This window comes from Miniopterus schreibersii (genome assembly GCF_964146895.1).
Source record: "Miniopterus schreibersii genome assembly, chromosome: 12".
Taxonomy (NCBI): Eukaryota; Metazoa; Chordata; class Mammalia; order Chiroptera; family Miniopteridae; genus Miniopterus; species Miniopterus schreibersii.
The window spans coordinates 25,422,222-25,446,476 of NC_138112.1; the positions used below are offsets into that span (position 1 = coordinate 25,422,222).

Sequence of the window (24,255 nt, forward strand, 5' to 3'; positions counted from 1 at the left end):
ATGTGCTATTTACTGCACACATCTCTTCCCAGCTCCCTGTTCAGTGATGTCACATTGGTAGCTTGAAATCTGCCATAATTGAAGTATTTATACCAGAGATATTAGCAAACACTAGTTGATGGCTTGGTTTATTGATTATTTTCTTGTCTAGACTTAAGAAAATGATGGTGAAAATGTTATTAACATAGATTAAGCTTAAAAGTGAGCTGTAGCCATTCCATAAAAAGTTGGAATGTTATTCTTCCAGTATTCAAAACCATTGATCAGCAAAGAAGCAGCTCATGTTATTGACAAGAGAATGAAGTCACGACATATGTCCTTGTTTGCTTTCATCTTACACATTAATATTAAAAAAATCAAGCAACATTCATGTGTGAACTAACATTCATTCATCCATTGCAACCATTGGCTAGCTGAAGATGTGAGTTTGACCAAAAAAAAAAGCCAACAAAAACCTTCTGTGGGAAGAAATTGGTTCCATAAATATTGAAAATTATATGCTATAAATGCTTTATATTGATGTTTTATATAAAACATGTACATGCATATGTGCACATACATGTTTATGCCCATCATTAAAGTTTACCAGCCCACCACTGAATATGTTGAGCATACTCCTAGAGCTTACCACAATGCCCAGCACATAGCAGGCGCCCAGAAAATATTTATTCAATGAGTGAATGGGTGGAAGGCATGGGCTGCATGATTGACCAGAAAACACAGGTGGATGGAAAGGGAAGAGAGGCCAGAAGAGAAGCAATGGGTTGGAGAAGTTGGGAAGATCAAGGGACTACAGTTCAGTAGGGTGAGCTGAGACTTTCCCTAAAACTCAACCCAAATGCGGGAGTGGAGGAGCAAAAGTAATTAAAGGAGCTGTGATGAGAGAAAGTATTTGAGGAGTTAGAGATAATAGTTAATACATATTAGGCACTGACTTTTTGCTAGGCCCTCCACTGTAAATCCACTTCAGGTTAATAATCTTGTATAATCCTAACAAAACCCTCATTTATTCTTGTATCATAGGTGAAGAAACTAGTTTAGTAAAGTTAATAAACTCGTCCAGACTCAGTCAGCTAGTAAATGGTAAAAGCCAATGTGGTCAGAACCCAAAGCCTGGACTCTGAAAAGCTGCACCAAAACTGTAGCGAGACTGAGGCTATGAGTAAGTGTAACTCGAGGCCTTGTGACTCATGACTCACAAAGTGTTCAAAGGGCCAGAAGGGGCAGCACCTGGAAACTTGTTAGAAGGTTGACACTTGAATTCTACCCCGGATTTACTAAGCCAAAATGTGTCCTTTTGAAAATTATTTTACAAGATTCTCTGGAAATTCTTACGCACCTTCAATTTGAAAACCACTGGTTTAGGGCAGATGTACTAGCAGATGACTACACTACAGATGATCATTACAGCTAAAGAAGTCAAGACATACTGTTGGGGGTATTACAAGATTGAAGTTGTCCAGGACAAGGTGAGGGTGCTTCCTGTAGCATGTGGCATATTAAAAGCACCTAGAATGCTTTCTGTGATATCAGGGCATTGGTCATTTAAAACTGGTCCCTGTGCATAGCCAGGGTGGAGAACTTAATCAGAAGCACACCATTCTTAGATGTGCACTGTAGCACCCAGTTATCAAAATCAACAATGAAGGAATGTGATCTGATCTTGGGTTTTAGAGGCTCCAATCATCTCCTTGCCGGGGGTATAATCACCACTCTGCTCCACAGTGAATCCCTGGTCTTGCTCTGTCTGCAAACAGCCTTGCCTTCCACCCCAAACAACAGACCCTCTGGCTCTTAGGATTTCACACATCACATGCCCCTTACCTAACACAACCACTTTCCTCCTTGCCACCAAGCCACATCCTTTCCATCTTCCAGCCCACATTTATTTCCAGCCTTAAAATGATTTTTTAATATAAGCCTTTATTTTCTGTTCACATGACATCACATCCCTCACCAGGATCAAATTATACCACAGATCCTTGGAAACAAATTGTTCGAAATAAATGGAAGGGATTAAGAGAGGATACATAGTTCTGTCTGTTCAAAGGAAGCATTCTCTTTTTTTAAAAGCCAGAAGCTAGCTAGCTTTCTTTTGTCTGGGTCCTCTGTTTTGCAGTAACAACCCAAGGCCGGCAAAGGAATGAGAGCTCCCGCCCACATATACTGCTGTTTCTCCAGCAATAGACTTTCTAGTTGACTGCAGAGCAACAATAGTTCACTCACACTTAGCCAACTCTCAAAACAGGTCTCAGAAGCTGACAGGGAGCAGAAGCAAATTGGTGCTTCTAGTTTTCTCTCTATAATCCCTCCGCAGGGTTCAGATTTACACATGGGCTCCTGTTATCAATTTTGTTTGATCTCTCTAAAAGGTCCCTTGTTTCCATGTGGGTGATAGGGAGCCTCTATGAGAACAGCAATGAGAAAGCATATGAGCCTCCCCTCACATGATCAGCAAACTGATTACATCCTTGTGGTTTAGCAACTTCCTCCTTCCTCTCACCAGCTACTGAACACATTGCCAGTAGCCCTAATTGGGGATATAATTGGTTCTTTGGATTTTGCTCCATTCCTACTAATATTTCAAGCTTGTAATTAGAGAGTGGGTTGTGTGGTCTGAAAAATGGTTCAGTCGATTATAAGGGAAAGTATTTCCAGGTTATTCTTTCACTATAAGAATTCATTAAGGCATGTAAACCAGTTTCACTTATTTCCTCTTTTGTTTCTCAGGGAAGGGTTTTTGGTTTGTTTTTGTTTGGTTTGGTTTGATTTTGCTGGGGTAGGTGATGATGGTGGTAGCTTACAGAAATTCTAGAAAAAAATAAAACATGGAGATAAAATATGTTTAAAACAAGCAAACTGAAAGTGACCTACAGGGAAGTCAAGCAAAATTCCTTTGACATTTGAAAAGCTGTTGTCTGATTTGAGTCCTCACTGGTACTTTGTAAGTTAAAATTTGCTATATTTAGATTATAAGTTCTAGGTACATAGACACTTGTGATTTATTTATGCATATGTACATTTAACCACTAATTCACTCATTTATTCAATAAATAGTAAATTTATTATAAACTTATTGTACCCCTTAATTTATTGTAATTACATATGGTCTTTCTACTTTTGTCTTTTAACCTTTGAACTAGCTTTATAGTTGGTTGATCTACTGCTTTTACAAAGTGATTGCCTTTGTCAGTGAGAATTTTTTTTCTTTCTGGTATTATTAATAATTTTTATCTTTTCTTCTTAAAGCAATCCCTTTAACATTTCTTATAATACTGTTTTGGTGGTAATAAACTCCTTTAGCTTTTTCTTGTCTGGGAAACTTTATATCTCCTTCAATTCAAAATTATATCCTTGCTAGGTAGAGCAATCTTGGTTGTAGGTATTTACTTTTCATTACTTTGAATATTTCATGTCACTCCTTCTGGTCTGCAAAGTTTCTGTTGAGAAATCAGCTGATGGTCTTATGGAAGCTTCCTGGTACATAACTAATTACTTTTCTCTTGCTACTTTTAAAATTTTCTTTGTTGTTAACCTTTGGTATTTAACTATGATGTGTCTTGGTGTGGGCCTATTTGGTTTATCTTGTTTGGAATCCCTGTACTTCCTGGACTTGTATGTCTATTTCCTTAACAGGTTAGAGAAGTTTTTAATCACTATTTCTTCAAATAGGTTTTCAATCCCTTGCTGTCCTTCTTTTCCCTATGATGCAAATGTTGTTACACTTGATGTTTTCCCAGATGTCCCTTAAATTATCCTCATTTTTAAAAACCTTTTTTTTTTTTTTGCTGTTCATATTGGGTATTTTCTGCTACCTTGTCTCCCAGATAGCTGATTTGATCTTCTGTTTCATCTAAACTGCTATCGATTCCCTTTAATATATTCTTCATTTCAGTTATTGTGTTCCTCATTTCTGACTGGTCCTTTTTTTGTTTTCTATCTCCATTGGTATGTTTTCTGTCTCTTTGTTGAAGTTCTCACTGAGTTTATCTCTTCTTCCCCCAAGTTCATTGAGCATGCTTATATCCAGTGTTTTGAACTCTGTACCTGGTAGTTTGCTTGTTTTTATTTCATTTACTTCTTTTTCTAGAGTTTTTTCTGTTCTGCATTTGGGATATGTTTTATCTCCTCATTTTAGCTGATTCCCTGTGCTGATTTCTATGTATTCGGTAGATCTGCTTCATCTCCTGGTCTTAGCTGGGTGGCCTTGTATAGAAGGTATCCTGTGGGGACCAGTGGCACAGTCTGCCTGGTAACCTGAACCAGTATCCCTGTGTGGGTTGTGTGTGACTTCCCATTATAGTTGGGCCTTGATTGCTGTAGTGGGTAGGATTGGCCCTCAGGCTGACTGCGTGTGATGGCTGGTCATGTCTGCAGTGAATGAGATATTTTGCCCACAAAGCTGGAATAATTTTAGTGGGTTTCTGGTGCCAGCCAAGTTTGCCCTTCAGTTGTTTGTGGAGCTGTTTGGGTAATTCTCTGGTGTGGCCTGAGACCAGCCACTGGGTATGTTGGTTCTGGAGCTTCTTGGGAGGGACTCTCATACAGGCCAAGGTCAGCTGCTGCTTTGTGCTTGACTTGGGGCTTCTTGGTAGGATACAGAGTGAACTGCAATCAGTTGCTGCTTCTGCTGGGCTTGAAGGCACTTGAGAAATGCTCCGCTGCAAACTGATGCTGGCAGACACTTGTGCCAGATGTAGAACCCTTTATAGGCATGATGTGAGCTGAGGCCAGCTGCCACTTGTGCCAACCTTGTGGCCACTTAGTTGAAGCTGTGTTCCTGGGCCAAGTCTGGCTGCCACTTATGCCAAACTTGGGGCTACCTGCTGAGAGTTAGAATGCAAGTTGAAACTGGTGACCACTCATACTGGGCTTGGAGCCTTCTAGGAAGAGTTATAAATCATGCTGAGGTCAGCCACTGCTTGTTTGGGGTTTGTGGATCCTTCAGAGATTTTGGGAAAGTTTACAACATGAGCTAAGGTAGGCTGCTTGGCTGGAGAAGTGGCTAAAAGAGGCCAAGGCCAAGCAGGAGTTAGGGGCTTTAGGGAGTCACCAGGGCAGGGTGAACTGTGTTAGCCAGCTTATTGGAAAGCTCAGATTTGGTGTTTGCCTGTGCCAGGCCAGCTGGCACCTGCCAGTGCTTATGTCCCTGGAGAGAATTGCTCTGACCCCTGCCCCTCCAGCCCTTGCCCTGAAGTTAGTAAACTTAGTTCCTCCCCATATGTCCCTGGTGCTTTTCAGGCTTCTTCCCCTGTGCTGGGGCTTACAGCAAGTGAATTTTGTCTGTGTGTAGTCCCTTTAAGACCTGCAATGCCTTGGTTTCCCACAGCCCTTTGTCTCTCTAGGACACAGTCCCCAACTGGTTTTTACAGCCAGATGTTATAGGGATTCCTCTTCCCATCACTAATGCCCTGCGTTGGGGATCCCAGTGTCGGGATGGGACCCTTCGCTCCTGAGGGGAGATTTCCCCAGCCAAGATATCCCTCCAGTTTCTTAATCACCACACTGTGGGTGTGGGACCTACCTGTTCTGCATCTCTGTCCCTCCTACCCTTCTGTCATCGCTTATTCTTTATACCCTCAGTTATAGGAATCATGTTCAGTTAGTCTTCAGGTGGCTGTCAGTGATGATTGTTGCTATAATTTAGCGCTAATTTTGATGTATCATGGGAGAATGGGAGCACAGAGTTTACCTACTCCACCATCTTGATTGGAAATCCTGGGACACTTTTTGTTTATTAAAAATCCTCCTCCAGGCTCTGAGTAATCTTGGGATGGTGCCTTGGATCTCAGGAGAAATTATACCTCTAATACGATCTGCTTTTCTTAAAAAGTAGTTATGGTTTTGCCTGGCCGGGCGTGGCTCAGTGGTTGACCATCGACCTAGGATCCAGGAGATTGCGGTTCCATTCCTAGTCAGGGCACGTACCCAGGTTGCAGGCTCGATCCCAAGTCTGGGGCATGCAGGAGTCAGCTGATCAGTGACTACTCTCTCATCCTTGATGTTTCAACTCTCTCTCTCCCTCTCCCTTCCTCTCCGAAATCAATAAAGATATATATTTTTTAAAAAGTAGTTATGGTTTTATATAGCGCTCTCCTCCTACGTGACACCCAGAACCCTTCACATCTGAGGATGGCATTACTACTGAGCAAACTGCTTTTTTCCTACTTTTGTTCTGCTTTTCTTTGGAGCTTGTTTGCAAGAAATCCAGTTCCATTGCTGTACAGCCATGCCTCACTGGGAACTCCAGTCAGATCAAGCTTTGTTGACTCTGGATATCTTAACTCTCTAGAAATCCAAACATCCAGGAACAAGTGTTATGATATTAAAAAGGTGATATTAAAAAGGTGCCACTGTCTCTGGATTCATCTAATTGTTCTATAAACCTTAATCATGCAGCATATATTAACTTAGTCTTTGTTCTGCTCTGTAAGAGTTCACATCCTAACCAAATATAATTTCTGCGATGCTTTAAGGAAAGGCAGCATCTTAGGAGTTAGTGAGTAACCTCTAAAAATGGGGGTGATTTTAAAGGGGCAATCTTCTTTCCTAGCATATTTTCTGGTTCCTTGGTTAGAACATTAGCCCCATGCTTTGCAGTTGTGCCTCATACTACATGCTCTATTTCCTGCGATATAGTGGTGATAGTACAGGAATGCCCTTTAAAAGAAAAAAACACAGTTGTAGAACTGTAAGGGATAAGACTGTTCCCCCGCCACCAATTGTGACTTAGAGAGTTCTCCTCCATGCTTTCATAGAGCCTGGAGCATTATACATATTATATTGTATTATAACTGTGTGATAATGTGTCTGCCTCCTCTCCTAAATGTGAGCCCCTAGAGGGCAGAGTATGGTTTACCCAAACAGTTCTTAGCATGGTACCTGAAACCGGCAGTGTATTCACAGGAGCCTTATGGAAGAAAAGGAAAGGGAAGGGAGGGAAGAAGAGAGACAAAGGAGAAGGTATTATGACTATAGCTAGTGGGAGTGAAATTATTCTACACAATTGCTTTGACTGGCATCTGGAAGAATCCCCCTTCGGAGATGTAGTCAGTCTTACAGAGTTTGTGTATGGCTCAGTGCAAGAAATCTCGCCTGTCAGCTGCACCAAACTGAGTATGGTCTAAGCGCTGGGATTAAATGCCTTCTTGTAAGATGGGCAGGCAGTAAATTCTTACAGATATTTTATGCCAAACACTACTACGTTCTACTCCATTTTGCTGCCTAAAACAACAATGGGATTCTAACCATAGGTTTTGTTTAATTTTGTTTTTAAAGTAAAATGCTATCAGTTTGTCCTATCTTAGTGTTATTGACTTAATTGTGTCTCCTCCCCACCCCACAATTGATATGTTGAAGTCCTTACTCCCAGTACCTCAAAATGTGACTTTTTGGAGATAGGACCTTTAAAGAGCTGATTAAAATAAAATGAGGCTATGAGGGTGGATCCTAATCCAATCTGACTAGTGTCCTTATAAGAAAAGAAAATGTGGACACACAGAGACACCAGGGGTTTGCATGCACAGAAGAAATACATGTGAGGACACAGAAAGATTATCTGCACACCAAGGAGAGAGGCCTAGGAAGAAACCAGACCAGCTGACACCTGTGGATTTTCAGCCTCCAAAACTATGAGAGAAGAAATTTCTGTTGTTTAAGCCATCTGGTCTGTGGTACAGTGGTACCTCAGTTTTCAAACGTCTCCATTGATGAACATTTCGGTTTATGAACGCCATAAACCCAGAAGGAAATGCTTCAGTTTTTGAACATGCCTCGGAAGTCGAACATGCCACATGGTTTCTGCTGAGTGTGAGATCCTGAGGCCTACCTGTGGGCTGTTGATCCCTCGGTTTTCGAACGTTTCAGAACTTGAACGGTCTTCTGGAACGGATCACATTCGAAAACCAAGATACTGCTGTATTTTATTATGACAGTCCTAGCAAACTAATACACTTAAAAAGACCACTGATACCTACTAAATATCAGTAAGACTAATCTTGGTTCTTCCACATACCAACAAATACTTTTAAAATTTTAATTGTAAGAATTGAATGAATAAGTAAATGTAGTGAGTTACAGAGTGCAAAGATCTTGAAAAATGTTATCAGTTAAAATTTAAAAGAAACCTACTTGTGCACTCTCAGATAAATCCCTTATGAATATCTGAGTTATCTCATTTCTGAAATAAGACTGTTGGAAAGTGATTTTGTCCCTTAACTTTAAGAGTCTGTCATTTACTGTTAAGTACATGATTGGTAATGCTAGTTAAGATGATGATGATGATGAAAAGTGAAGGATTCAGGCCAGAATTTCACCAGCCATGAGGGTAAGAAGATCTTATAATCGACACATGGCACACATTTGCATTACTTGAAGACTTCCATTAGAAACTAACTTTTTTAATCTAAGAAGAAGAAACTAAGAAGCTATCATGTGATTGTATTTTATTATAATAGGCTAGAATATGCTGCAGTAATAACCAGCCTCTAAATCTCAATGGCTTAACAGCTGCTTTATTTTTGTTTTCATTTCCAGTTCATGTCAGCGCTGCTCAAATTAGTGGCAGTAATCTAAAGTACAGTATCAAGAAAACCTTCCAAATATTACTTAGATAAATAACAAGGAAAGAGCATAAAAGCATGAAATCATCTTGCCTTTTCTGATTACTGATCAAATTATGCCCATAAACTATGAATTTGGACAGACTGCCTTTAGTCCCTAATCCCTAATCCTAAAATAGAAAGAATAGCCTTTCAATAAGTCTTTGGAAAAAATAAAGAATTCTCACCAAGGGAAAGCCAAAAAACAAATCTAGGAGGTATTAGGAAAGACTCTTTTGATATATAAATCTTTTGAAATTCCAAATATATGGTGTTTGTTTTGTAAAAAAAAAAAAAAAAAAAAAAGACAAATTAATTAGATAATTAACTTGTCTGACAAAGGAAAGAGAGTCTTTTCTGATGACCAAGGGTCTCTGGAAAAATGTTATTGATTCCATTTTACAGATGAAGAAACTGAGTTTCAAAAGGGTAAAATCATTAGTTTGAAACCTAGGAAGCTTTTAAATCTGGTCTTTTCTACTTACTTCCTCCACATTTTGAACTCCCCTCCCCCTCTTTTTACTTCCTTCTATCTACCTCAAATGCCTTTCTTCTTCTGCTCACTGCTAGAATTTCAAAATCCAGACTCTAGGAAGTCCCCAGGGGGTTACAGTCTCAAGAAACAACAGCTCACACTGTCCAAGTTTTTTCAAAGGCCTTTATTTGTTTCCTAGAAAATTTAGGCATTTACTTGTTAATCCTTTTATCAGGCTTTACATTTTAAAACCAAGTTTGAGATATTGACTCATTTTGATGACAGAAAGAATCCTTTATGGTGGGATTATGAACTTCAGGGAGAGGGCAATGTGAGTGAAAGCTTTCCTGCTGTCCTTGAAATCACCGCCCCCGCCCTAGCATCAGCCTACATTAGGAATGACATTGCTCTGATTCTTCCAGTCCAGGCACAAGAAATCTGCTATGCAAATATGGCCATCCTTGAGTAGGTCCCATGAGTCAAGAAATTTAATCTAAAACAACAGGTTTAAAAAAGATAGGGGATGAGGGGGATGATTTCAGACACTTAACTACAGTGTTTAAAAAGAAAATCTGTACTGGTCAGTGTGGCTCAGTTGGTTGGACATTTTCCCATGCACCAAAAGGTTGGCAGTTGGATTCCCAGTCAGGGCACATGCCTGAGCTGCAGGCTCAGTCCTCAGTGGCAAGTGTGCAGGAGACAGCCAGTCAATGTTCTGCTCTCCCACTGATGTTTCTCTCCCCCACCCCCACTCCCTTCTTTTCTCTCTAAAAATCAATAAAAACATTTTTAAAAAGAGCCCTGGCTGGTTTTGCTCAGTAGTTAGAGCACTGGCCTGTGAACTGAACGGTCGAGGGTTCGATTCCAGGTCAAGGGCACATACCTGGGTTGAGGTGGTTCGATCCCTGGCCCCAGTCAGGGCGGAGGCAACCAATCCTTGTGTCTCTCACACTGATGTTTTTTTCTTTCTCTCCCCTCTCCCTACCTCCCTTTCACTCTCTCTAAAAAAATCAATGGGAAAAATATCCTCAGGTGAGGATTAAAAAAAAAAAAGAGAGACAATCCACAACATTCATGTTCTTATCTGTGCAGAGGTGAGTCATCTATTCTTTTGTCTTTTCAACTGATTAGAGGTAAATCTAAGCTAAAGGCAGTGGTCTGCTAAGAAAATAGCTATGTACTAAAATCTGCCCTACAATCTAATTAAAGAAAGAGGAAAATGAGTAGAGTGGCTACATGCCAGAAAACTATGATCCTGCCCTGATTTTCCCATGGCTGTTTGGCATACCAGAAAGCACTTGAGCTTAATTTCTTTGCTTGTCTGTGTCTCCTTTTTTCCCCCAGTGTTGCAACTTGCTTACCTAAGCCTCATCAACCCACTTATGCAAGCAGAAATGGGAATTTCCATTGAACACATTTCTAGGGAATGTCTGACGTTGGTCATTGAATTGGAAGCAGCTATGTTCATGTCCACAAAACACTTTTTAACCCCTTTTTCTATCATCACCCTTCCATTCCAGTGTTTTAATGTTCAGTTAGAGAGCCTGTGTTTAGAAAATGCACACCTCTTTTCTGGGAGCTCTAAGTATATCTAAAAAGCTAAATCTGACCCGTGGAATCAGAAACTAAGCTGTGATCTGGAAATGGCACTTTTCTGTGGCTCTTTATTAAATAGATATCTGGACCTGGGCACTTTATGTTGACCCACAGCTCAGCGAACTCCTGTAGAAACCTATGATAAGCCAACGAAGTAGTAACATGAATATAAAGGTGGAAAAAGAACCAGTTTCACCCGGCCAGGCATGGCTCAGCAGTTGAGCATCACCTGGAATCCAGGAGATCTCGGTTTGATTCCAGGTCAGGGCACATGCGTGGGTTTGGGGCTTGGTCCCCAGTAGGTGGTATGCAGGAGGCAGTCAATCAATAACTCTCATCACTGATGTTTCTATCTCTCTTTCTCCCTCTCCCTTCCTCTCTCTGAAATCAATAAAGATATGTTTTAAAATAATAATAATAAAACAACAAAAACACTAAAAAAAAAAGCCATTTTCTTACTCATGTTCTTCACAATATGATGGAATATATAAGTAAAATAATTCTTATCTCTACTGGTGATTCTAGGAAACAGACACTGCCAACTGGTATTAAAAATCATCCTGCCCAGCCGGGTGTGGCTCAGCGGTTGAGCGTCGACCTAGGATCCAGGCGATCAGGGTTCGATTCCCGGTCAGGGCACATGCCCAGGTTGTGGGCTCGATCAATGCCTCTCTCATCATTGATGTTTCTATCTCTCTCTCCCTCTCCTTTCCTCTTTCTGAAATCAGTAAAGATATATTAAAAAAAAAATCATCCTTAGAGAAGAGCAGGTGGCCGGGGGCTTCTATGATGCTGATGATGTGAGCATGTTCAGTTTGCACATTTATGTGAATTTTTCCTTATGATTTTTTTATGTATTTCTGTATTCTATATATACTACTTTAATTTTAAAATGTTTAAAACCCCCATAATTGGTTACATATATGTGGCTCTAAATATCCAACATTGTGTTTAATAATCATCCTAGTTATATCTAACATAAATACCTTTACAAACAAGGGGGGATAAAAACAAATAAGCAACAATAATAACAACAGTAGTTCCTTAGTTAAGCAGTACAGCATGCCAGCCACTGCACCATGCCTCAGAGATCAAAAGGCACAGTGTAGGGGAGAAAGTTCTTGGCCACCAGAGGTCTCAAAATGAGACTTAGACCTACCCATACTATTTCCAGGTATAGAATTTGAACTGGGGAGAGAAAGAAGAATTTGAAGATTTATAGGTGAAATATGCTCTGGTTAATTGCTAACCACACCATTTGTTATTGTCTTATACCTGCCTACTTCACAGATTTATGCAACCTGCAGGGGCCCAGAGGGAGGCCAAGTTCCCACCCAGTTCTAGGCTCTTCTTTTCTCAGGATGAATCTTCAGTTTGAATGTGCAATTCAAATTTTCATGTCAGCGTCAAGCTATATGTAGAATCACTGAACAACCCCCTAGATTTCCAAGCATCTCCTAGCAGTGAACACAAATTTATAGGCCAGGCTAGGTAGTGAGCACATCAATAAAACTAAGAATTAACTAACCTCTGTTATAGGAAGTATGGAAAGTCCAGTGAATCCCTCATTAACCTCCTGAGTAGCCACAGTCATGCAGTGTGCACTAATTACCCTCATAAACTGTAGTGAAAATTAAAATCACAACCAGATTTTACTGTGTGTTTTTAAAGCATTAGCCTTACTTGTATCTTGAGAAATTATAATGTTTTCTCATGCTGTTTTCCTTTTCTTTCCATCTCCATCTCTCCCTCCCTCAGCCATCTCCTGCGCTCCAATTGCTCTGTCGCTGTTTGTAAAGCTGTGACCACCTGGCCTGAGAGGAAGGAGATGGCAGAGGTATTATTTTACTCACTTTGTATGCTCACTGCCTAACACTGTTCAAATGCCAGCAGACCCTCAGTGTGGATTCAATAGTGAGAAGATACAGAGACAAGTCAAATTATACCAGACTAAATACTTGTATAAATGTGCAACTTAAAACATAATAATCCATTTAATCTTGTAGAAAATTCTAGCTCTCTATAAAATGTTAGGATTGTCTTATACTTTATTTAGTTCAATATCCTCGTTTAAAAAGTGAGGGTACATAAGGCAAGAAAGGAAAGGGATAAGAATTTTTATAAAACTGCAAAACCAAATTGTAATTGTGTGCAGATATTATGTTCTTCATAGAAAACTTCCAATTATCTATAAGTTATTAGAATATTAATAAAAGAGTTTAGTAAGTTTTCTGGGCATAAAATCAATATATGAGTCAACTGCATTTCAATCAGCAAAAATAAATTAGAAAATGGAGTCTTTAAAAATACAATTTACAATAGCAACAGTAAAACAAGGTACCAAAGAATAAGTCTAACAAAAGATGTGCAGGACCTTTTTGGAGAAAGTTATAAAACTTTGGTGAAAGATATTAAATAAGACCTAAATAAACAGAATAACATAATTTTTCCATGGATAGGAAGATTGGATCTCTTAAGGTACTCATTTCTCTCCAAACTGTTCTATAGATTCAGTAAAAATCTCAGTAAGATATTTTGTGGAACTTTACAGTCTAATTCTAAAAAGTATGAAGAAGAGCCCAGGGCCAAGAATAGCTCAGAAAAATGTACAGGTAAATGTGTTCCACCAGAGTCAAGAAGTAGTGTATAGCTTCAGTAGTTAGGATTCTGTGTCATTAACACAAGGGTGAAAAAAAACACATGGAACATAAAGAGAACCCAAAAACTGATCCACACTTAAACAGGAAATAGGATAGATCAGACACTGCAGATCAGAGGGGTTTTCCATATTTAACAAAGGAAAGTGAGTGTGCATATACCCAAAAAAATCACATAGCCAGCTAAGGCAGAGTCACACTTAGACTTGTCTTCAGGAGCCATGCAAATTTCTCCACCTCATGAGTACTCATTTCTGACTAATTTCTCATTTTTATCACTTGCAGTGTTGGTATTGCCTCAGCCAAAACGTTCTCATGATTTGTTTTTTGTAAGTTTTTTTATGAGTCATACTCTTCTCACTAACTGTAGTGACCCTTTCTCAACCTCCAGCTACTTCTCTTTTGTTGTAAATATTTTCTAAGTTGCCTAAATTTCCACCATCCTTTTCAAGTTTAAGGGGGAAAAAACAGTGCATAGCAGATAGAGGACATATGGAAACCTTTTTCTCAAATGTGACTTGAATTAATTGGGGAGTGGGGGAGGGAGAGGAGGTAAGTGTCCCAGACAAGTGAGGAAATGCCAAAGCCTAAAAACACTCCAAGGCAGGTGGGATAGAACACACCTGAGAAGTCTGGAGAAGAGGTCCAGACTGACGTTTTTCGCAATGGAATAGCGATAACTGGGTGAAAGGCATGCCAACGCTAACCACGTAGCCACAGCAGCCAGGGCTCACTTGGGATTTCAAATAATACAATTTAGAAATGAGTTTGATTTCCTTTATTTAAGATAAAGCAGTCCATGGATTGGGGGATTACAGCGCCCCCCAAGCAGTGGAGCATCCTCCCTGAGGGATTTGGGGCAAGCAAGAGCAAGTTTTATAGAACGTTAGAAGATGCAATAAGGAAACGGGGCATGATTGACGTGAAGATCGGGAATTTCCTGGAAAGGCTAGCAGATTCTGGTTTTTAGGGCAAGGTGAGCCAGGTTTAGGTTTCCTAGACAGTGAAGCATTTTCTGCAAGTGGGGACTGAGTTAGGTCTGGATTTGTGCCATGGGCTGAGTCACTGGGGTAGCCTCCATTTTGTGGGTTCTGATATATGAATTTCCCATCTCAGGGATATCTTTCCAAAATACAAGCAATGTAAAAATGAACCGAAGTCCACTGTTGATAAATCTGTTCTAATATTCATTTATTCAACTAGCATTTAGAAAGCACGTTCATTGCTACCTGCCCTCATACCAGAGAACTGGGCTGTAGTGGAAAGAAACCTTTCCTCAAGCAGTTCTGATTGAAGAGACAAAGGAATGTTAAAGAAAACTCCTTAGCCCGGCCAGGCATGGCTCAGCGGTTGAGCATTGGCCTAGGAACCAGGCGATCGAGGTTCGATTCCCCCGTCAGGGCACATGCCTGGTTGCGTGCTCGATCAGTGACTCTCTCATCATTGATGTTTCTGTCTCTCTCTCTCCCTCTCCTTTCCTCTCTCTGAAATCAATAAAGAGATATTAAAAAAAAAAGAAAACTTCTTAGATGTATTGATTCTGAGCAAACTTGCCATAAGGGTACTAACTTCAAAGAAAGCTAATTCAAATCTTGCTTCTGCAAAGAGTCTTTATAGGGAAAAAGAAAACATTGTCTGATAAAATTGTTAGTTTGGGCACTAGAAGAAATATATGTTAAAGTTTGTTGATCTGGTCCTAAGATTGTTTAAAGGTTTTAAGTTTGTAAAACTATTGTATGTATACCCATTTTGAAGGCTAAAGTATAATTGCATTGCCCAGGGTGGTAATCAGATATACTACCAATTGGTAAAGAAAAAGTGCTCTAAATGTTGTCGAAAAGTAATTATGTTTGTGTCCAAGTTTGACACAATTTGTTTCTATTTCAGTCCCTAAAATTTCTCCTAAGAAAAAGGGGAGACATAAATTATAATATATATGTTGCCTATCATGAGTAAAGATAGTGACAGAGCTTTTTGTGATGAATAAGAGTTATTAATAAAAGCAAAAATGATAGTATAAAATGTTCAATGTCTCTGCTACATTGAATTAGGAAGGCACGTGATCACATCTTACTACAGGAATTTCAGTGTTTTTTTGTTCTCTACCATATCCTATATGGAATATTCTGTCAACTAACAAAGTGTCTTCACTCTGACTCTCATTTAGCAAAGCACTCTTATCATTAACTGACTAGCAGTGAAAAGTTCTTGGAGCAGAAAGATCTGGCTTGAACAGCTCTAGTCCCACCATTTAATCAGATTAAAGGTTAGAAAGGTTACTTAAACTTTCTGAGCATCAGTTTCCTCATTTCTAAAATGGAAGTGGTTTCCCACCTTACAGAGTTTTTGTGAAGGTTGTATAAGATAATGTATGTAAAACCACCTGGCACAAGGTAAAGCATCCAATAAAATTATAATTATATTACCATCATCATTTTTTCCAGCCAGTGTGGATATACTCTCCCCATTGCATCTTATATTTGTATCTTAGCCCCAAAACTTAGTAGCTATAAGTTCAGGGAAGATTATTTAATGTTTCTCATTTGAATTCCTCATCTGTAAAGTTGGGATAAAGTAAGAACTACATCACAGAGCTGTGATGGCAACTAGTGGAAATAATATGAGTGCCCTACAGTGTAGTTCCTTACTAAATGACATTCCCTTGACCCAGAATATCCAGATCTGGTATTTCTGCCAACTGAGAGACATTTCTGTGTTATAAGTGAACAAATGGTCATTTCATTTGCCAGTTTGGTTGTAAGTTTTGTTAGTGTGAGGCAGTCGTCTAGCCCATCAAGCTTGTATGAGAATTCTAGTTCCTCTACATTGTTGCCAACTTTTGGTGTCATTAGTCTGTTTAATTTTAGCCATTTTATATCTTATATTCATAATGGTCTTATATTAATAGTACATAAAGAACTACTTACATTAATAAAAATGTCAACTATAGTTGAAAAAATTAAAGTAGAAAAAAAATTTTTTTAAATAAGAAAAAGAGAAAAAATGAACACAATTCTTGAATAAGCACTGACCTAAAGGAGAAGGCTAATTTATCTGCTGACAGTAGGAGCAGGATGATCTTAAGGAGAAAGGTGAATCTTTAAAAGGGGCCATGAAAGGAATGAGAACAGTTTGTGACCAAAAGCACACAGAAGGATTTCAGAGCAACACTGGGAGCCCAGTTGAGACATTATCCAATAGGGTTGCACGATTTCTCCAGCATTGTTCAGTCTCTTGGAAACAGTAAAAGAGAGTCAAAGTCCAAGTTAGAGATAATCATCAGTAAGGCGTATCAGGGTGGGATAACTACTGAAAGAAATGATCCCAAAATTCCAATGGCTTACTGCCAAAGAAAGGTTTGACGTGGAACTGTAGGCAGTGAATGGTCTATTGTCCACATAGTCACTCAGGATCCAGGGTCATCTTATCTTGTCTCTCTGTAATCCTGCAGGTTTTCTCAGTTGTCTCCATTCACCCAGTGGATGCAGGAGAATTGCTAGAATTAGACATGGGAAGCTTTCGTGGACCAGCCCAGAAGTGCTGCTCATCACTTAGACTCACACTTCACTGGCCAGAATTTAGTTACTGGTTTTATCTAATTGCTGGGGGAAAAGATAAATAAATCACCTGTCCTGGGAGGTGAGGGTAATGAAGACACTGGGGACCACTTCCAGTCTCCACACAGAAGGCAGAAGGCAGATAACAATATTTTTTAGAATAGGGTCAAAAACAAAAACATGAGAATTTTTCAAGTTTAGTTTATATAATAACATAATATATTATACACACTCATTTTTATTTCCCCTCCTGAAAGCTACTTTATACCCTTACTTCCTTAATATCTTTAGTACTTACTGCCCAGCACCCTTTTTTACCTCATTCCTGGCATTATTCTCAGTTGGATGTTTGAGTTTATGTTCCTCCATCAGCCCTCAGCTCTGTGCTGAGAAGTCACCCTGTGCTTGGGTTTACTCCCTCTCCAGATGTCTGTTCCAGCTGCCTGTGGTCTGCTTTACACTTGTGCTCAGGCACTTGGTTTCCCCTGCTCTTTGCCTACTCAAAATCACATTGATTCTTCAAAGCTCAACTTAATTCAAACGACACTTTCCTGTGAGCTTTTCCATAACGAAATACACGTAGGCCCTTGACATACTTTTAGATTCTATGTCTTCCATTTACTTACTTTGATCTTGCCTTGGGAACTCTAAGAACTTGGAGGATTTTTTTTTCATCTGCAATATGGAAGTAATAGTTATCTGACAGAATAATGGTAAGTGTTCAGTCCCGTATATAAAGTACGAAGTATCTAGCGAATAATAGGTTCTCAAAAATCCAAGTGATAATTTCCATTCTACTCATCGTATTTGCATTTATCAGTCCTTTCGAACATTACCACATTTTCCCATGTGCTATTGGTGTCTGTGCACTTGTCTTCTCCTCATCAGTGGATTTGGGATTATGAGCAGTTTTCTTTTTTAAGCAGGCATGCACATGCGTGCGTGCATGTGTGTATGTGTGAATAAATTCTTAATAGTACTGAGCACATTTACTCATGGCACAGATCTAATAAATGTGTGCCAATGTTCTTGTCGAAAAAATAGATGGTGAAAAGATATAAGCTAATGTGGTAAGTACAAGAAACATACAGACTTTTTAAAAAAGTTATTTATATTTTTATAAATTAAAGTCATTCCAAGTTTGCTAATAATGATGTCATTCTGACCCACTTGCATGCAATGTGTACTCTGTTAAGTGAGAGAAGACAGGTTATAATCTGTGCCAAGAACTATACATTACCAGTACCTTTCATATGAATACCATGGTCAACACATAGGCTTTTAACAAGGAAGAATCCTGCATAGGCAAGCACAAATATATCTCGGTAAACACGAAGGCACTGTATGTATGTTGCACAAATGGAAAGGACGAGTATAAAGTAGAATAACATTGAAGTTAAATGTTTTGTGTTCTCCAGTTAACCATTAAGAGTCCAGTTCGTAACTCTTCCTTTCACTGCTTTTCTTCCCCCCGAGGAAGTGAGGCAGAATGAGTCCCTTTTGAGAGAAATTAAACTTGTTTGCCATTTTCCACCAATTTGCTTGATAGAGCCAAGCACAATTCTGTAACTGCTCCTCTTTCCTAAAAACTTAAGGAAAGACTCATGGATATTTGATTTAAGCAAATAAAGAGAGGCTTCAGTGTGTGACCAGTATGTATATAAACTGGAGAGAAACTTAACAAAAGATTCGGAAATGGAGGGTCTACAGCAGATTTTTTTCCCCATCACATGCAAATGACAGAATAAATATACCAAACTCTTTCATTATATGTAATGTTCACCTTTGTATTAGTATTAAGATCTTGCTTCTAAAATCACTATTCAGGAAGTTGATTTATAACTTTAAAGTTGCTGTTCCTTATGTGTTTCTAAGAAACTAAAAGTTACCAAGTTAGTACATGGAATTAAGAACTGGGGCTAAGTGTGGTGGTTGCCAGAAGGAAGGGGGTAGGAGGAATGTGGAGTGAAGAGGGTCTTAGTATATGGTGACAGGAGAAGATACTACTTTGAGTGGTGGGCACACAGAGCAAATACAGATCTTGTAACATAGAAACCCACACCTGAAACCTATATGTTCATATTAACCATTGTCACCCCAATACATTTAATAAACTGTTATATAAAAAAAAAAACTGGGGCTAAAATAAAAATAAAGACAACTAAAAATATTTCATGCCCTCATTTTTTTTGAAGCCCTGAAGTGATTTTTTTTTAAAAAGAATTCATGCCATGGCTTTACTTGAAAATATTTCTATCATTGCCATTTTATTCTGTAGAGCATTAAACTGACATGGAATCTGGGTTGCTTCTGATTATATAAAGATTGAAAGAGACAGAGCCTTTCAGTCTGGGCTCACCTGCCTACTCATGGGACCTCTGTAGTTAAAATGTGAGAGAATCAAACTGTTGTTTTAACTAAATTAAAATAGATTCTGATAATAAGCAATAAGATATATAGGGCAAAATGTGTCTGAAAGTACTCACTACAGTTCACATAGTGCTTTCATGTTTACTGAGATATATTTTGTGTTTGCTTATGCAGGATTCTTGTTAACTCGTGTGTTTCTTGAACTTACCACATTAGCTCAAATCTTTTCACCATCTACTTTTTTGATGAGAACTTCAGCACACATTTATTGGATCTGTGCCATGAGAAAATGTGCTCAGTACTGTTAAGAATTCATCCTTTCTCTCTCTCTCTCTCTCTCTCTCTCTCTCTCTCTCTCTCTCTCTCACACACACACACACATGCTCACATGCACATGCGTGCTTGCTTAAAAAAGAACATCTGCTCATAATCCCAAATCCATTGATGAGAGGACAAGTGCACAGACACCAATAACACATGGAAAAATATGGTAATGTGTGAAAGGACCGATAAAATAAAAATGACCTTGCATTCCTTCAATAACAACCATGATATATATTAAGCTCTACCGTACGTGAGGCACAGTATGAGTTGCTTTACAGATTACATCTATTGGCTAGATTGCTACCTCCCCTCCCCCATCGCCTTCACCATTCACCAAACACACACATCCATAAAAGAAATTCTGTAACCAATTATCTTGGGGAAAGATAAGACCCAATAAATCTACCACCCTGCTATTCTTTATCATGTCCCATGCTTTAAGGCTCTCAACTCAGCTGCCCTTTTAGGTACTCCATCACTCCCATTCGTCCATCTATCCATCCATTCATTCCTCCATTTATTCAAAACGATTTAAGCATGTGCATTGACTTACTGTGAGTTAGGTACTTCCTATGGGATACAAAACAGATATGGTTTCTATTACCACAGAACTTTAGTAAGAGAGACAGTAATCAAGTAATCACATAAATACCTAAATAGTTATATACAAAAATAAGAGCTATGGTAGATAGAAATCATATGACATGAGAGAGAATAACAGTTAGGTCTAATTTAGCCTGGGGGCTTAGAAAAAATTAAGAAAGTATTTAAATGGGCATCTGAGAATGATGCGGAGTTAGTCAAATGAGAAATGGGGGGAGCTAGGAGAGGAAACACTAAAGCTGAGTAAGTATCTGAGCATTAGAACAACCAAAAGAGGGCGAGGCAGTAAGTACAGTGAAGAGGGGGAGAGGGAGAGGGAGAGGGAGAGGGAAGCAGACCCAGCTCTTGGAGGACTCAGTATTTCTTTCACTGGTTTTAGATCTTTTCTTAAAACTATTGGGAAATATTTACAGTACTGATTATTTTATATTATGTAATCTTTATACTAGGTAATATTTGTAATACTTATAAATTTTAAGTATTTACAATACTGATGATTTAAAGCAGAGGAGTAACATGGTCAGATTTATCTTTCGAAAAAATCACTCTGGCTGTTGATAAGGAAAAGATATATGAGGGGGTTCAGAGAGGATATGGGATATTATGCAAGAGATAAATGACGCTCCCTTGGACCACAGTGGTGGCAGAGTTGAGAGATACTTCTGTAGAGAAGACTTGATAACTCTTGTAACCAGCCTCCAAGATGGTTTCCATGATCTTTACCTCCTGTTATTCATTTTTTTATATAAGCAGCTTCCATATGGAACCAGGTTCAGCTGTGTGACCAATAGAAGATTACAGAATTGACATTGTATTACTACTGAGGTGAGATCACACAAGGCATTGCAAACTTTTTAGGTTGCTCATTCTGGGGAAAGTGTACAGCCATGCCATGAGGACACTCAAGCAGCCTTTTGGAGAAGTCCATGTGAAGGACAGTTGGGGCTTCACACCAGGAATAAAGACCAACTTGCCAACCATGTGAATGAGCCAGCTTCAAAGTAGATCTTTCTGCCCCAGTAAGCCTTACCTGTGTAGCCTTAACTGACATCTCACTGCATCATTAAGAGACCCAAAGCCAGAATTGCCTAGCCAAGTCATATCTGAATTCTTGAACCACAGAAATTTTGAGAGATAACAAATAGTTATTGTTGCTATAAGCCACTAACTTGTTAACAGCAATAGATAATTAACATGGTGACATATTGATTATGGTTAAGTGAGAAATAGAGATCAAGGCTAATTCCTAGATTTTTGGCTTGCACAGCTGATTTGACAAACTTATACAGAGAATACAGGCTGTGAGTGACCTAGGTTTTGATGGTAAAACAAATTCTGTTTTATTTTTTATTAATTTGGGATGCCTTTGGGACTTCCATTGGTTGTAAATATCAGGATTATTAGTTGGAAGCAGAGTAAACAAGCTTTGATTCATACAGAAATCATCAAAAGTTATTGAGGAAAAAAACTTTAGAAGAAAACAGGAAAATATCAACATGAACTTTTAGTAGGCACTTCTTAAACAGAACACAAAAAACACTGAATGTACAGAGTAACATATCTTGGAAATTCTCTTCTTCACAACTACTTTTTATCAAAACACAACATTAAGAGAGTGAAAAGGTAAAAGCAACCCATGGCTGGAAACAAGATATTATGTGTATATATCTCAAAGGAATCATATCCAGAATATCAAACCTACAAATGGGTGCGCACAGCAGTGAGGAGGTGTCCTCGGCCTACCCACCTCCTGCTGCCCGAGCCCCGCCCACCCCTGCAGCCGCTGCTCCCCTTGCTGTGACGAAGGAAGTCTTTCAGATGGAGCTCAGCCCAGTGAAAGCTCTTCACCTACAACCTGACCACTGGAGAGTTCCTGGGGCACCCCTCCGAGAGCTGGGATTTCATCCTGCTCTTCTACCCCATCTTTTATGGGTTCCTGGCTGCACTCCTCACGTTCACAATCCGGGCTATGCTTCAGACGCTTAAGTGATGAGGTTCAAAAAGTCTTCTCTGTAGACTTCTAGTCCAGGACTTACGGTTTAACAAAACCAGTGCTGGTGCTGGAATATTCATTCGGTATGTCTGAGCCAGAGTCTTATAAAGGGGACACAGAAGACCTTAAGAAGTTCCTAAAGCCATATGCTTTAGAAGGACAGAAGACCCGCACAGTCTACCCTGATGGGGCACTCTGAACAGAAGGGGCCCGTCACATGTCAGTTTCCTGTTGCCTTACTTCAAGCACGCAGTGGTGTGGATGATCCTGGCCTCGGCTGCTCCAGTGGACACCCTTACATTCTTGTGAAAATGAACAGAGTAATTTGATTAAAGTCTCAAGAAGAACCAAGGATAGAATGCTCTAGTATTCCTAAGGGTTAGAACTCAACAACTCTATCAGCTTATCCTCCCAAGGGAAATATAGACTTAAAATATTTTCCATAGTATGGGGGAAAACTACAAGCGAGGTATCTATAGCCATTAGTTGCTATCCAGCTCAGTTTTGATGCTAGCAGTACCCCCAAAGAAGTAACAGTCACGTGCAAGATTGTTGGATCACCCAACCTGAAAGACCATGATGATTGTGACAACTTTTTAGGACGAGTTGCATTTAAAATTATAATGCATGCGTAGGAGGAGTTAAAATATCTCCACAGAGTAAATGTGTTGTCTGTCTTCACTGTATGTCAGCTGGACCTGACATTCTAGACTTATGACACCACCTGAAAGAAAGGTGGGGTGGTACATGAAAGTTTTGAATCTCAGTCCATTTTTATATATTGTGCTTATGTGCATATCTTGCTGTTTCTCTGGAGGTCTCTTCCCAGTGTTATAAAGTAATTGATTTTCCTGAGAAACCTTAAAAATTGTACCTACCACTGTAAAAATTAACTCATGTCTTATGGGAAATTTGGGAGTCTTGTGGAGACATTTAAGATTATTATAAAGTTGTTACTCCAGAATTATGAGTTTGAACACCTGTATACAGGAATTTAGGGTGACTTAAGAAATTACATATTTTCCTGACCCAAAAAATAATTGAGAGACTGTGTCTCTCTCAGGTAACAGCAAAAGGAAGCAGTAGAGGTCTACGGTGTAAGGGACACAGTGAACACCTGTCATATTCCAATTTTTGGGCCTGAATGTCACCCCCATCCTCAACATCCCACATAAAATTATATATGTGTAATTATAATATATATGTGCATGATCTTGATATGCTTCCAAAATTCTAAGGACAAATATTCTTGTTCAGAAATTGTCTTAAGTTTCTGTTGAATGACTCCTTTAGAGAATACGGAGAGATGTGCTGTTTATCACCCTGAATGATCTAAGTGAGTTTGGACTGAACATCAACATCTCTGCCTTAGAAGAGGTAATTAAAAGAGATCTAAATACTTCACTTAGAAGCATCCTGCAGCTTGCCCATGGACTTTGACTTTTGAGATAGCCAGCTCAAATATCTGGGTGGCTCAAGCATGCAAAATAAACCTACTTCAGCAGAGAACAGGAAGCCATGTACCTGACATTTTGAACACTGGAAGCATTTTCTTGAATTAGTTTTTAACAAAAGAAAAATTCTCTGAATTGTTTTTCTTTATCCTGAAATTTCTATCCCATTTTATTTAAAAGAATCATAAACAACTTAGCCTAACCTCTTGAAGAAATTTCTAAAAGAACTCTGCTTCAGACTTTATATAGTTCAAGGTGTTTATGTTTTTTAAAATTAATTAAACATTTATTGTACATCCTGCCAGTACTGGGCTAAGGGTGAGGAATACAAAGTACATCTCTGCTCTGACCTTGCTTGATTTAATGGACTCCAGCTCAACAACACCTGTTTCCCAAGACAAATGGTTTAAAAACAAGGTATACTGTGGTGATTACCAGAAGGAAAGGGGGTGGGGGAGGTAGAAGAGGGTAAAGGGGGGATAAATGGAGACTTGACTTGGGGTGGTGAACACACAATACAATATACAGATGATGTGTTATACAATTGTACACCTGAAACTTACATAATTTTATTAACCGGTGTCACCCCTATAAATTCAATAAAAAATAAAAAAAATAAAAAGGTA

At 39.1% G+C, this 24,255-nt stretch overlaps 1 pseudogene across 1 annotated transcript; it reads left to right on the plus strand.

Moving 5' to 3' along the window:
• Positions 1–1,382: 1,382 nt before the first annotated feature.
• On the plus strand, positions 1,383–22,810 carry LOC308564984 (sodium/potassium-transporting ATPase subunit beta-3 pseudogene; annotated as a pseudogene). The gene is made up of 2 exons: positions 1,383–1,469; positions 22,023–22,810. The product of its transcript is annotated as a sodium/potassium-transporting ATPase subunit beta-3 pseudogene (transcript).
• Positions 22,811–24,255: the final 1,445 nt, after the last annotated feature.